Genomic DNA, 12,583 nt, shown 5'->3' with positions numbered 1-12,583 from the left:
CAAAATCCTGCTTTTGAAGTTGTACTACAAAGCAATGATGGTAAAAACAGCATGATACTAAGAAACAGACCTGAGGATCAATGGAACAAGGCAGAAGACACAGAAACAACTTCAGTCAGCTAACTTATCTTTGGCAAAGAGACCAAACACCTTAGGTAGAAGAAAGATAGCCTCTTTAGTATATAACACTGGAAAAACTGGCTTTCCACATGCCTAAAATGGATCCTAAACCATATCTCTCACCCATTCACTAAATTAAAACAGAAGTGGATCAAAGATCTTAATATAAAAACAGAGAAATGTGCTGAAAGATAGAATAGGTAAAACTCTCAGATATAATTGTAGGCAAAGATTTTATGAGCAAAACCCAATGGCACAGAAAGTATTACAAAAGATTAACTATTGGGATCACATAAAATTAAAATGCTTTCACACAGTGAAAGAAAGCACTAACAGAGTGATGAGAAAATCTACAGAATGAGAGAAAAATGTTTCACCAGCTACTCCTCAGACAAAGGAATAACATATAGAATATGCAAATAATTGAAAAAATTAAGCCCTCAAATTTAAACACCCAGCCCATAAGTGAATAGTCTTTTCACAGATAAAGTACAATCAACAAATAAATGCATGAAAAAATATGTGTAACAAACATCAATGATCATTCAAGAAATACAAATTAAAACAACATTGCGATGCCATCTCACTTCAGAAAGAATGGCTATCTTGAAAAAATCAACCAATAACAAATGCTGGTGAGGTTGTGTGGAAAGAGGAATATTTCTCTCCTGTTGGTAGGAGTGTAGATTGGTAAAAACATCAGATGAGGATTTCTCAAAATACTGAAGCTAAAGGTTGCATTGGACCCAGCTGTTCCCTTCCTAGGTATCTTCTTGAAAGACTTAAAAGCATTAGGCATCAGTGACATATGCAAATTCATGGTTATAGCAGCACAATTTATAGTAGCTAAACCTTGAAAACAATTTATATGCCTATCAATAGATGAATGGATTTTAAAAATGTAGTATTTATATACAGAGAAGCACTAACCTGCCATAAAGAAGAATAAATCGGAATCATTTTGTAGGGACAAAGATATTTGTAAAAGACATTTGCCCAGGAGCTCGGAGTAGTCACCAAAAGTATTTGGTGTCAAGGTGGTCAAACTTCCCCTCATAAGAAAGGAATATCCGCAGGAACATTGACTGGAAAGATTAAAGATAAAACATTCCAAAGTTTTGTTGAAAAGGTGTTTAGCTCCACACAATGCTCAATTAAAATGTCAACATCTGGCAACCTTTCAGGTATTAATGGGAGAAAAACTATCATCTTGTAGTATATCACCATGATTGATTCCTTCAGAGCCAAGACATAGATAAACAGAATGCACCTCAAGATCATAACATTAAGCGAAACAAAGCACAGTCACAGTTTAAGTATTGCATTGCTTGTGTTTTGTGAGAAATCCAAAGTGCAAATGAGGAGCAAGGCAGAGGTTGAATTCAGGAATTAGGAAGAATATATTCAATTGAGAAGGGGAATAAGGGAAAGAAAAAAAAAAAAAGAGCAAAAAGATTTAAAAATGAAAATACATAGAAAAAGGGATACGATGCTTTTGTAAATGTGAGGGGATGAAGAGTTGAAGGGACAGAAGGGAAATGAGGAAAAAAGAATCAAACCATTTCCTGTACAGGTACAAATCCCCTATAATGAATGCAATCATTATGTGTGAAAAGTATATATGAATAGAATAGAAATAGATAATGAAATACAATTGTAAAGGGTATTGCTAAATTGCCCTCCAAACACCTGAATCCAGTTTATACTTCTTAGCAGTTACCTCACCTAGACTAGATATATTAACTTAATAACATCCTTACCATTATTAGGGCTTTAAAGAATTGTTTACATTTTAAAGTAACTTCATAAATATTGGAACAAGAATACATATACACGTGGGTGTATATCCAAACACACACATACACAGGTATTTTAGGCATGTAGATATATTTTTATATCACAATTAATTAAATATTTAGTATTATAAAAGTGTTACATGTTCTTTGTTTAATTCTTTTGGTTCTAAAAACTATCCCACTTGTCATTCAAATATATAACTCTTGTATGATTTTTTACATTTTTATATTTCAGCATAATATACAGATAACACTTAATAGTTAAAAAGTGCAACACTGGTCACATTTTTGCAACACAAATATGCCCATGTTATTCTTAATTTTATTGTTATAAAACAAGACTTAAAAAATTCTTGACTGACTTGCCATACCATTATAGCACCTGGTTGATAGGCTTCTGCTTGTATAGTATGTAAGATGATAGTCAGAACCGGGAATCTGCTTCATGATGCATTATACTCTACGTAATGCTACTTGGTGTCTCATATGGAGACTTCTGTCTCTTCCAGTGTCAGGTAAATTCCAGGAAATCTTTTGCAAAGATTATGTAATTCTTCAATGTAGATGGCATGATAATGTCAAGAAATCTAGGGGATTTGTATTTCAATTCTATTTACTATTTCTCCTTACCTGTGTAAAATTTACTAGGAGTCCATTCCTTCACAAGCAGGCAATATTCCAGTTCACTTGAGTGAACATTTACACTTTTACCAGTATCTTATCAGGCGTTATCTTGGTCTATATAACACAGGTGATGGATTCCTTGTTGCCAACTGAAAGAAAAATTATCAGTCACAAAATCCAGTATTAATGTCTGCTCGGAAAGAGTTAAAAAATTTGGATGTACTAGGAAGTACTTGTAGATAATTATGAAAGATTTTTCTTTGGTGTGTTCAACATTTGTAGGAAGGAGTTCGAAGAAACATGTCTGTTTAGACAAAACAGTGAAAATCTTAATGAGAGTTTAAATTACTTGATGTGAGGCTTCAGAGCATCAACAGATTTTAGAGATATTCTTTTTCTTTCTTTCTTTTTTTGAGGTTATAAAGTATTTATGTATTTTTTTTTCTTTAAAGAGAAAAACAGAAATAAAAAATCAAGCAGAGCTTTGAAACAGGTTCATAGTAGCAATAATTAATGCATTGTGCATTGTTATTTTCATAATAGTTACTCAGACTACAAGAGATATTTTTGAAATGTTGCCCAATCAATATTACAATGAATATTAGACAAACACTTCTCTTCATTGAACTAAAAGAAACTAGTTGTATAAGTATTATACATGTGTGTATGTATGTATGTGTATATATATCTTCCTTCCCCCCCCCCCCGCAGTTCTCTAAACTTTTGAACAGTTTTGTTTTTTTTTTTTTTTTTTTTTTTTGTTTTGTTTTTTTCCCAATTCACAAACTTTAAGTACCTTTTGGATCTTATTTACTCTTTCAGCTTCTTACACTAGGGAGACAATAAGATGTTACATATGTGAGTCTGATTTATTTCACTTATGAGTATTGTCTAAAGGTGCATCCATCTCCTTATAGAAGTCTCAAGTTTATCCTTCGTGGCTGAGTAGAACACCCTTATATATTTTAAAAAAATCACTGTATCAATTCTTCAGTTGATGAGCATTTGGGTTTTTTCCAAGATTTAGTATTACAAATCAAGAAGATTTTATAAGTAACCCTATATCAAGCAACAAAAATGTAATTAAAAATCAACTAACAAAGAAAATCCTAGGCCCTAATGGATTCATTTTGGAATTCTACAAGGAACTTAGAGAATTAATGCCAGTAATGTTGAAACTCTTTAAGGAAATTAAAAGGGATGCAATACTTCCAAAATCATTCCTGGAATCATGTATTACCCTATTTCCAAACCAGAGAAGAACCCAACCAAAAAGAAAACTACAGGCTAATATATCCAATGAAATAGATACAAAAAACCCTTTAATTAAATACTAGCAAGCTGATGCAGCAAATCAAGACTTTACACCACAAAGAAATGAGCATGCAAGGATGGTTCAACATGCACAAATCAACAAATATAACATTCACATTAACAGAACCAAAGACGAAAAATCACATGACATCTCAATAGATACAGAAAAAGCATTTGAGAAAGTCCAACACCCATTCATGATAAAAGTCCTACCCAAAATTGAAACAGATGGTCTCTACCTCAGTATGTAAAAAATTGTCTATGACAAACCAACAACTAGCATTATACTGAATGGAAACAAAAATGAAAGCTTTTACTCTAATATCAGGAACATGACAAGAATATTCACTAACATCACTCCTGTTCAATGCAGTTCTGAAAACAATAGCCATAGCAATTAGACAAGAATGAGAAATAAAACAAATAAGGAAGGGCTAGGAATTTATCTCAGTGGCACAAGATCGCTGGTACCAAACTTAAAAAAAAAAAAAAAAAAAAAAAAAAAAAAAAAAGAATAAGGATAGGAAAGGAAAGTAAGCATTTAAATTAGCATTATTTGCAGATGACATGATACTCTTTACAAAAACTACAGCAGGATCTATTAGGAATTAGTTCAAAAAGACAATGCTTTTACATTCCTCCTTGACTAGTAATTAAGTGTAGGTTCCTCTGGAGAGAGGATTGGCTTTGAGAAAACTATTTTCAAATGATGCAATTTCCAAAATGACTGAGAGTTCATTTATGTCTCCTCTAAGCAATTTGCTGGGTGGTAAATAAGTTCCTTCATAAAAGGCGATTTGGGAAGCACATTACTTGAATATTTGATTTAATTAACTATGCTTACAATAGCAACATTTTTGATAATTTTATTTTTGTCTGGTATTTCCTTGTACTAATAGTTTACATATATTTAACATATACTGGATTTTTCACTTAGTGTCTTTTTGATTAAGTTTTTTTAATTGATCCAAGTGTTCACTGTCTTTCTGTTGCTGTCAGGATTAGTCATTTTCACATTTCTGTGTACCCCATCTTATAAAGCTAAAGTATTTTCCCTGTAACCACAAGTAGATGCTGCTTCCTGAAAATATGGCTTGTTTGTATGCTTTTAGTGAAAGCCAAATGACTTTATTTCTCTAAAATTAGTTGGATTTGAATGGTTTCTGCCATCATCCTGCTCACTTAGTTTACTTAGTTTGACTTTTTTTTTTTATTCAGGCTCATTTCCTCCTTGGAAAGTCTTTTTGTGACCTATTCCAGCTGGAGACTACATCTGGAGTTTATGCTCAGTTTTTTTTCTCCATTTCTTATATCTGTACTTTGAAAAAATGTTACTATTTTAACACTCCTTAATGAACTAATATTTTATAATTAAAGCATGCTTTAGTTGTCTTTCTTACCTTATATCTTTTGAATGGTTTCTAAGAAGTGAGAAAAAAGTACAGTTTTCAACTTGTGTAAGTTCTGGTTATTTAAAATAGATAGATAGATAGATAGATAGATAGATAGATAGATAGATTGACTGAATTTAGTATATATATATATATATATCGAATTTAGTATAGAATGTAGTATATATAAGTAGTATATAGAATATAGTATAGTATATAGTCTATAGTATATAGAATTTAGTATATATATATATATATATATATATATATACAGAGAGAGAGAGAGACAGAGAGATAGAGAGAAATAGGATATATATATATATATATATATATATATATGTATATATACACTAAATTAGAATATATATTCTAAATATGTTAATATTCTCTCTATACATCACTAAATGTATACACACTTCGGGAAAAGAGATACTATAATGTTTTTTCAACAGGTAATGTTAACCTCATATGGGTGATGCTAGAGTATATTATACATTACAGAAAACTAACTACACCTTGGCCCTTAGAGAAGAAATTGAAAATGCTTGTGCAGCAATCTCATTGACAAAGATTATCCAAGCAGCAACTGACTGTATGAATAAATGTCTAGAAGTTAATGTCCACTATTTTGAGCATCTCTTTTCATTATAGGTGGCAAAAATAAATTGTATAAATCTCATGATATGTCCACAAATTTATCAATAAAATGCTATCCTGGTTTTCCTTTTCTTAAAGTGTGTATACATTTTTTTATTCTCTCCTTCTCTCTCTCTCTATCCTTCTCTCTCTCTCTCTCTCTCTCTCTCTCTCTCTCTCTCTCTTTAAGGAATATATATATTCCTTAAAAATCTTTCCTTAAATGTAATTAGACTTGCAGCAGATTCTAAATGAAGAAGAATTGGCAGCCTTACAATACTAAATATTCCAATAAATTAACTTGGCATTACTCCTAGCTTTTAAAAGTATTCTCTCAAGGAATCATATTTCTTCAAAAAGTCCATTGCCAATAGAGATAGTATTCTGCTCTTTATTATGATTTCTAGATAACTATTCCTGATATATTATAATAATATTGATCTTCGTTAGTTGAGCTTGTATCTGGTAATCTTATTGTACAGTTTCTGTAGGTTATAATTGATGCTGTTTATTTTCTAAGATTTTCATTTCCCACAGGATTACTATTTTTCATTTTCCTTTTATTTTTTCTCTCTAAGTATGTTGAACAATTGAGTAATTGTAATTCATCTTGTTCATGTTTAAAAGTAGATATCCCAGTGCTTTCCTAGTTTTCAAAAAGTTTTGAGTAAAATTTGCATATATATATAAGGAATTTCTATTTATTATCAATTCTGAGCATTATGAAACATTCTGAGATATAGATATTTGTAACATCCTTTTCTGCATTAATTTGAAATGTATTTCTTGATTCATTAATTATAAAATACATTGACAAAATTTTAATTTATGAAAGTTACTTGAATAACTGGGATAAACCTTAATGATCCTGATGCATTTTAAAAATTCAATGATACACTTAGGCAATATAATCATTTAGAGTACAGGCATTTATAAATGAATAAATAAATAAATAAAATAGTTTCATTTTTGTTACGCCATGTGATCTTATTTTGCAATGAAGAACATTCCAATTTTCATAAACGAATAAGACACTTTGTCACATTTTCTTTTTTAATGAAAATTCTAAAATACAAGGTACTTCATGATAATTTCATAGAACATTCCCAGCAAACATTCCCGTGTAGGCCTGGAGCAGGTAGGGACAATATGCATGTGAAAGGGGCAATGTAAATTTTCTATTTAGCATTTCAATTACTGCCATGATTATTTAAGTGTCTTCCTCATTTATTTTGACACTTAAACTTTCCCAATGACAATTTATTGTGTCTAGATTTACAAATGCTAATGAAAATTTTATATACATACAAATAGGTAAACATATGTGAATATGAACACTCATGAATATAAAAATGTATATGTGGAGTGCATATGTATCTACATATTTTGACTTGTTAAGAGATGATTTTATTTTACATTCTCTCTCTATACTTCATGCACTGTTACCTGCTGGAGGCCACTATGAAGCAGCTCTCAGCAGGATTGAAAATTAACTAATTGGCTTTCTAAGTTTATCTGTGAGTCTGTTTTAGGCCTAGGCTCCTTGCCTGTTTATGGGAGCTGATTTATAGTAAGTGAACCTCTATGAATCACTGGTCCTGGCTTCTGTAGTGGCCTCTGAGGCCAGAGATACCTCAAAGGCCAAGATAAGGCCACAGCTGTGGATACTTGGCTCAAACATTAATTAAGTAGATAGAGACTGCAGCTGCAGGAATTACTCCTAATGTCTCATTTCTACCATGTCTTTATGGTAAGACGGTTCTACTAAATTGACCTGATCCATTACCTGGAGATGTTTGTGAAGTGACTCCTAAGGTCCTGCTCATTGCCTGAACTTTCCTCAGTTCCCCTGCCATTTAATGTTGGACTTAATAAATGTGGGTCATCCAGAGAAGTCTTTATCTTAGCCCTCAGAGTCTCAAGCTCAGCTAAAGGGTACTGACCATCCTGAAGCCCTAAAATCGTACCACTTCTCTCATTTTATTTAAGCCTTCACTGTACACTCATTTGGGACATTGGGGATCTAGGTCAAGACCCAATAGTTACCTTTCTTTCTATCAGCAAACTTTCTTTGGGATGGTATTTCTGTAATCTATCTTCAAAGGAATATCCTTTGTTTCTGTTTAAACATATTAGTCATGCTAATCAAATTGGCTGTACTATGAAAGTTTCTGAGTTCTATGTTCTTTGATAGATTTTTCAAATTGTCTCTGCTTTTTTACTATCTAGTGTGCTGGATACAATGGAAGTAGGAAAACTATATTTTAAGAGTTAGAATTTTTTCTGGAGTTATTTTCAGAAAACATTTCAATAGGTACTTATGGAACAAGTGAAATGGATATAAAACTTCAAGATATTTGGTAAGTTTTTTAATTCCTTCTGATTGCTACATCAACATAGATAAACTGATTAGTTTATAAGAAACATAAATAAATTGAATTTTTGTAGTACTAGATGCTGCAATGTCCAAGACCAAGGTGTTAATAGATTTGATGTTTGGTGAAGGATCCTTTTCTGATTCACAGATGATATTTTCTAGATATGTCTTCATATGGTGTCAGGAATGAAGGTCTCTCTCAGGTTTCATTCATTAGGGCACTTTATGAGCCATTCACTTCAAAGCTCCATTCCCTGATAACATCCGCTTGGAGATACATCCTTCACTATCAAAATTGTGATTGAGTCCCTGTGCTGTTGTATTATATTAGATATGCTTTTCTCTACTGATGAAAGACTCTGAACTAATTATGCCTAATATTTGATTTTTAGACTTCTCAGCTTCTAAAAAGTGTAGAAGACAGAATTTGTTAGCATAAGCTTGATGGCTAACTGCTAACAGATTTCTAGCTCATCATTTTATATTACCATCTTATGTGTTATATATTAGCTTTTATATTTAGCTTACATTTAACACTTAGTCTGTGACGGCCTTTTTAAAAGTAATAGATTCTTATATTTATGACACATAGAAGATCCTAAATGTTATTTATGCCCCTATCAGGTAAAAAAAAAAATACTTGCTAGACATTTCTAGAAAACTTTTTTTCTCATTGATGCTAGTGGCCATAGACTATGCCTACTGCTGGGACTCACTTTATGTTTATGAAATCAAAAGACATTTGTTAACACTAAGGGAAAAAAGCATGAGTTATGGGTCCAGTTAAGAATAAATGTAAAAAGAATGATATCTAAAATAAAAGTTATGATAAGATTAAAACTTTTTGGTAGGACAGTGCAAAATAAATTATGCAAATTATTAGAACTATGTAACTGATATCATCGATAGGGATGTTATCATTTGGGTATAAATTAACAAACAAATGAAATGTTTTCAATGGTTTTATTTTTCTTTTTGGTAATATCCCAGAAGTTTTTCATAATAAATGAGAAAATGAGAAAAAAGTGATGACCTTTTGGATTACAACATATTATTTTGTTGAGTCACACGCCCTTGAAAATATTCAAGAAAATTAATGCCACATAAATATCAATGGGAATTATACCAGAAAAGTACAGGAGAACAAGAGCATTCATTGAGTGTCAGCAATAATTTTGATGTGAGTTAGTAGAATCATTCGTAACAGAAAATTTTACAACTACTGATGAATTATTCTATGCAACATTTTAAGCCTATGTCAATCTATATATGAGATAGAGGAAAAACACCATGAGGACTTAAGTTTTTTTTTATTGTTGTTCTGGAATTGAACTCAGGACCTGGCACTTGCCAATCAGGTGCTTATGCCACTGAGCGTGATCCCAATCCAGCGATTTAAGTTTTAAAAATTATTACAGTAAAAGTCACATTTCCATTAATCTGCCTCCCCTGACTTCATGCACATTTATTTCATCATTCTTGCCACTTTCCAAAATAGTTTTGGAAACCTTTTTCCCAAGTAGTCTAAGCTAAGTTATCAGGCTACCTTAATGTCAGAAGTCATTCAAAGCATTCATCTTTCATGGTCACTTTTACTCTGAGGAAGAGCCAGACATGGCATGATGCCCAATGCAGTGATTATGATGGGTGAGCCTGCCTTTTGGTTGCATGGTACCCACGTGTTACTTTAGATCACTTTCTCACTGACTGTCATGAAAGAGAACTTCTACAACTCCTCTAAAAAGTGGCCTGGGCAAAGGGATACATGTGTTCATGGGAAAAGGGATACATGTTTTCAAAGAGTGTCAAATATTTCAAGAAGTGTTAGTGTGAGTACTTTTTTTACTACATAATGATATTTTAAAATTTAAATATTCACCATAGCTTCAATAAAAAGTCATTTGGAAAAACACATTTGGGTGTCTTTCTACAAGTGCATTCAACCACAATACTAATCAACTTGATTCTTAACAAAAATAAAAGTTCGTATTTATTGATTGATTTGCTTTAGGTTTTTTTGTTTGTTTGTTTTGTTTTGTTTTTGTTTTTGGGGTTTTTTTTGAGGAAAGAGTTTTTGTATGTATTCAGGCTTTAACTCTCTGCCTGAATTCACAGCAATCCTCCTGCCACAACCTTTAAACAAAATAATCCCTTTTCTCATGAGGGTTACATAGCCTAAGATTTTATTCTAGTTCATGACCTCTCCATTTTTCCTCAGTTGTATCTAGATGGTACTATGTGAAACAGGAAATTCCTTTTATGCAAGCATCTTATACAAGATTATCAATATAAAGAAATTATTGACTACACCTAAAGTCCCTATTATATTAGTATTCGGCAGACTTAATATTATCACCGGAGAGGAAAACTTCCATGTCAGGATAACTTCAGTATATTATATTCCCTGCTAGCAATAGAAAACCTGATATTTGTCTTTCTTAAGTGGATATATAGAGAAGGAAGAAACTACATTGTGCACTGGAAGTACTAATAGTGCATAAGCATTATTACAACATAAGGCATTAAATTGCAAAGCTTACTTCTATGGCATCATAATGCCCAATGCAGTTTTAATCACAAGTGACTTTCATTAGCTAAACAGGATTGTTAATTGGGAAAAAATAGTATAGCAACCTGACTTCATTTAGTCTGGTATAACAAGTGATTTCTTAACATGTGTTTTTAGTTTCACAATCCTGGAAAGTTTGGGGAATGTGGCAAATTTAAAAGTACTCAGTATGTACAATTATAGCAGCCAGTAGTAGAGGTTACAGTAAATAAAGACACCAAGTATAGTAAAATTAGATTTGAGTGCTACTGAATATCTATAAAGATTTTACAATATGAAGAATAACTAATAAGCATTAACAAGATCACTTACTTTTCTCATCAGACTTTTTCAGAAGTTTTAAAAGGTGATGAATGAACACTCTCATGCTCTGAGAGATTTATCTATTAAAATGCAAATAGTAAAAATGGAAATTAGAGCCTTTGATATGTCAAAAAAACCACTTCCCACATACAGGATCTTTTAATCATAGATAATGGTATATTTCCTTCAAACCGATATTTTGGTATCAGCTCTTCCATCTCACAGCAACTCTTGCATCTATTCCTTATAGTCTTCTGTGATAATCAGCAGCAGTTATCCTGCATTTGAAAATAAAATAATTGATTGTTATATATATGTGTCAGTTATAAAATGGGTCCATAGGAATTATTTTGAGATTACATTAAACAGAAAGCAAATTATTTTTGATCATGTCATATTAAGTGAAGTATTTGCTAAGTTTATACAAGTAAACATTATAAAAATACAAATCAGACATTGTATTAAGTTTATGTTCTATATTTTCTCGTATAGATTACTATTAATCATTTCTAATAAGTGTTCCTTATAAATCATAACATTTCATAATTTTTTAAACAATGATGGGAATTCATAGATTGGAAGGAAAATTAAAGAAATATTTTTACTATATTCTTATATCAATTAAAATAATATTTTAAAAACAAAAATATTATGTTAAAATTATTTAGATAAGAAAGTAAAATTGCTTATGATTTCTCCAAAAAAATCATCAATGGTAGCCTTGAGGTTTCTAATAGAATTTTATTTATAATCATATTTAGCATACTGTTTTATAATTTGACTTTTAAAAATTTATACTGAACTTTTTTCATCATTACTTATACTTATATCCAATATTTTAAATAGATTTAGAGAATGTTAATCTGTAGATCTATCATAATTTTTAAAGTTAAAATATTTATTACTGTTTCTTTGATTTTGCTACTATTTCAAAGAAACTTATAAATAAAACATTTTAAATCTAAGCTTATTTTACAAAAAGGATTATTGTTTAATTTTATTGCCTGTCTTATATAACACAATAGTATTTTTCCAAAAGTGTCATAGAAGAATTTTATAATATGAATAATCAATTATTACCCATAATTTGTGTACCTTCATTTTTCTTTTTGTGTTAGAAAAGAAAATTGAGAACACTGTGTGTTTATGTATAAGTATCCATAATGCTTAAAAGAACCATAAGCCATGCCAGCATTTTCTTTTTGCCTGTTCTTTAGCTTGCACTAATTTCATTCTTTTAAAAGTTCAGAGCTTAATGAATAAATGAAGCATGAAATAAAGCTCTCCAAAGTAAGGCCTGTTGTACATCATCATCACTGTATTGTATTCATCACCTACAACTTAAGTGTTATAGAAAAAGATAATGCTCTCCTGTAATAGCAAATATGACAGGTTGATTTATCTTTGTATTCTTTGTGTTTTGATGCACAGAATTTGTAATGGCATTCATTCA

Source organism: Cavia porcellus, unplaced genomic scaffold, assembly GCF_034190915.1.
Source record: "Cavia porcellus strain 051 isolate PalLab524CR breed Dunkin Hartley unplaced genomic scaffold, mCavPor4.1 scaffold_2, whole genome shotgun sequence".
Lineage (NCBI taxonomy): Eukaryota > Metazoa > Chordata > Mammalia > Rodentia > Caviidae > Cavia > Cavia porcellus.
Note: the sequence above shows the minus strand (reverse complement) of the source record.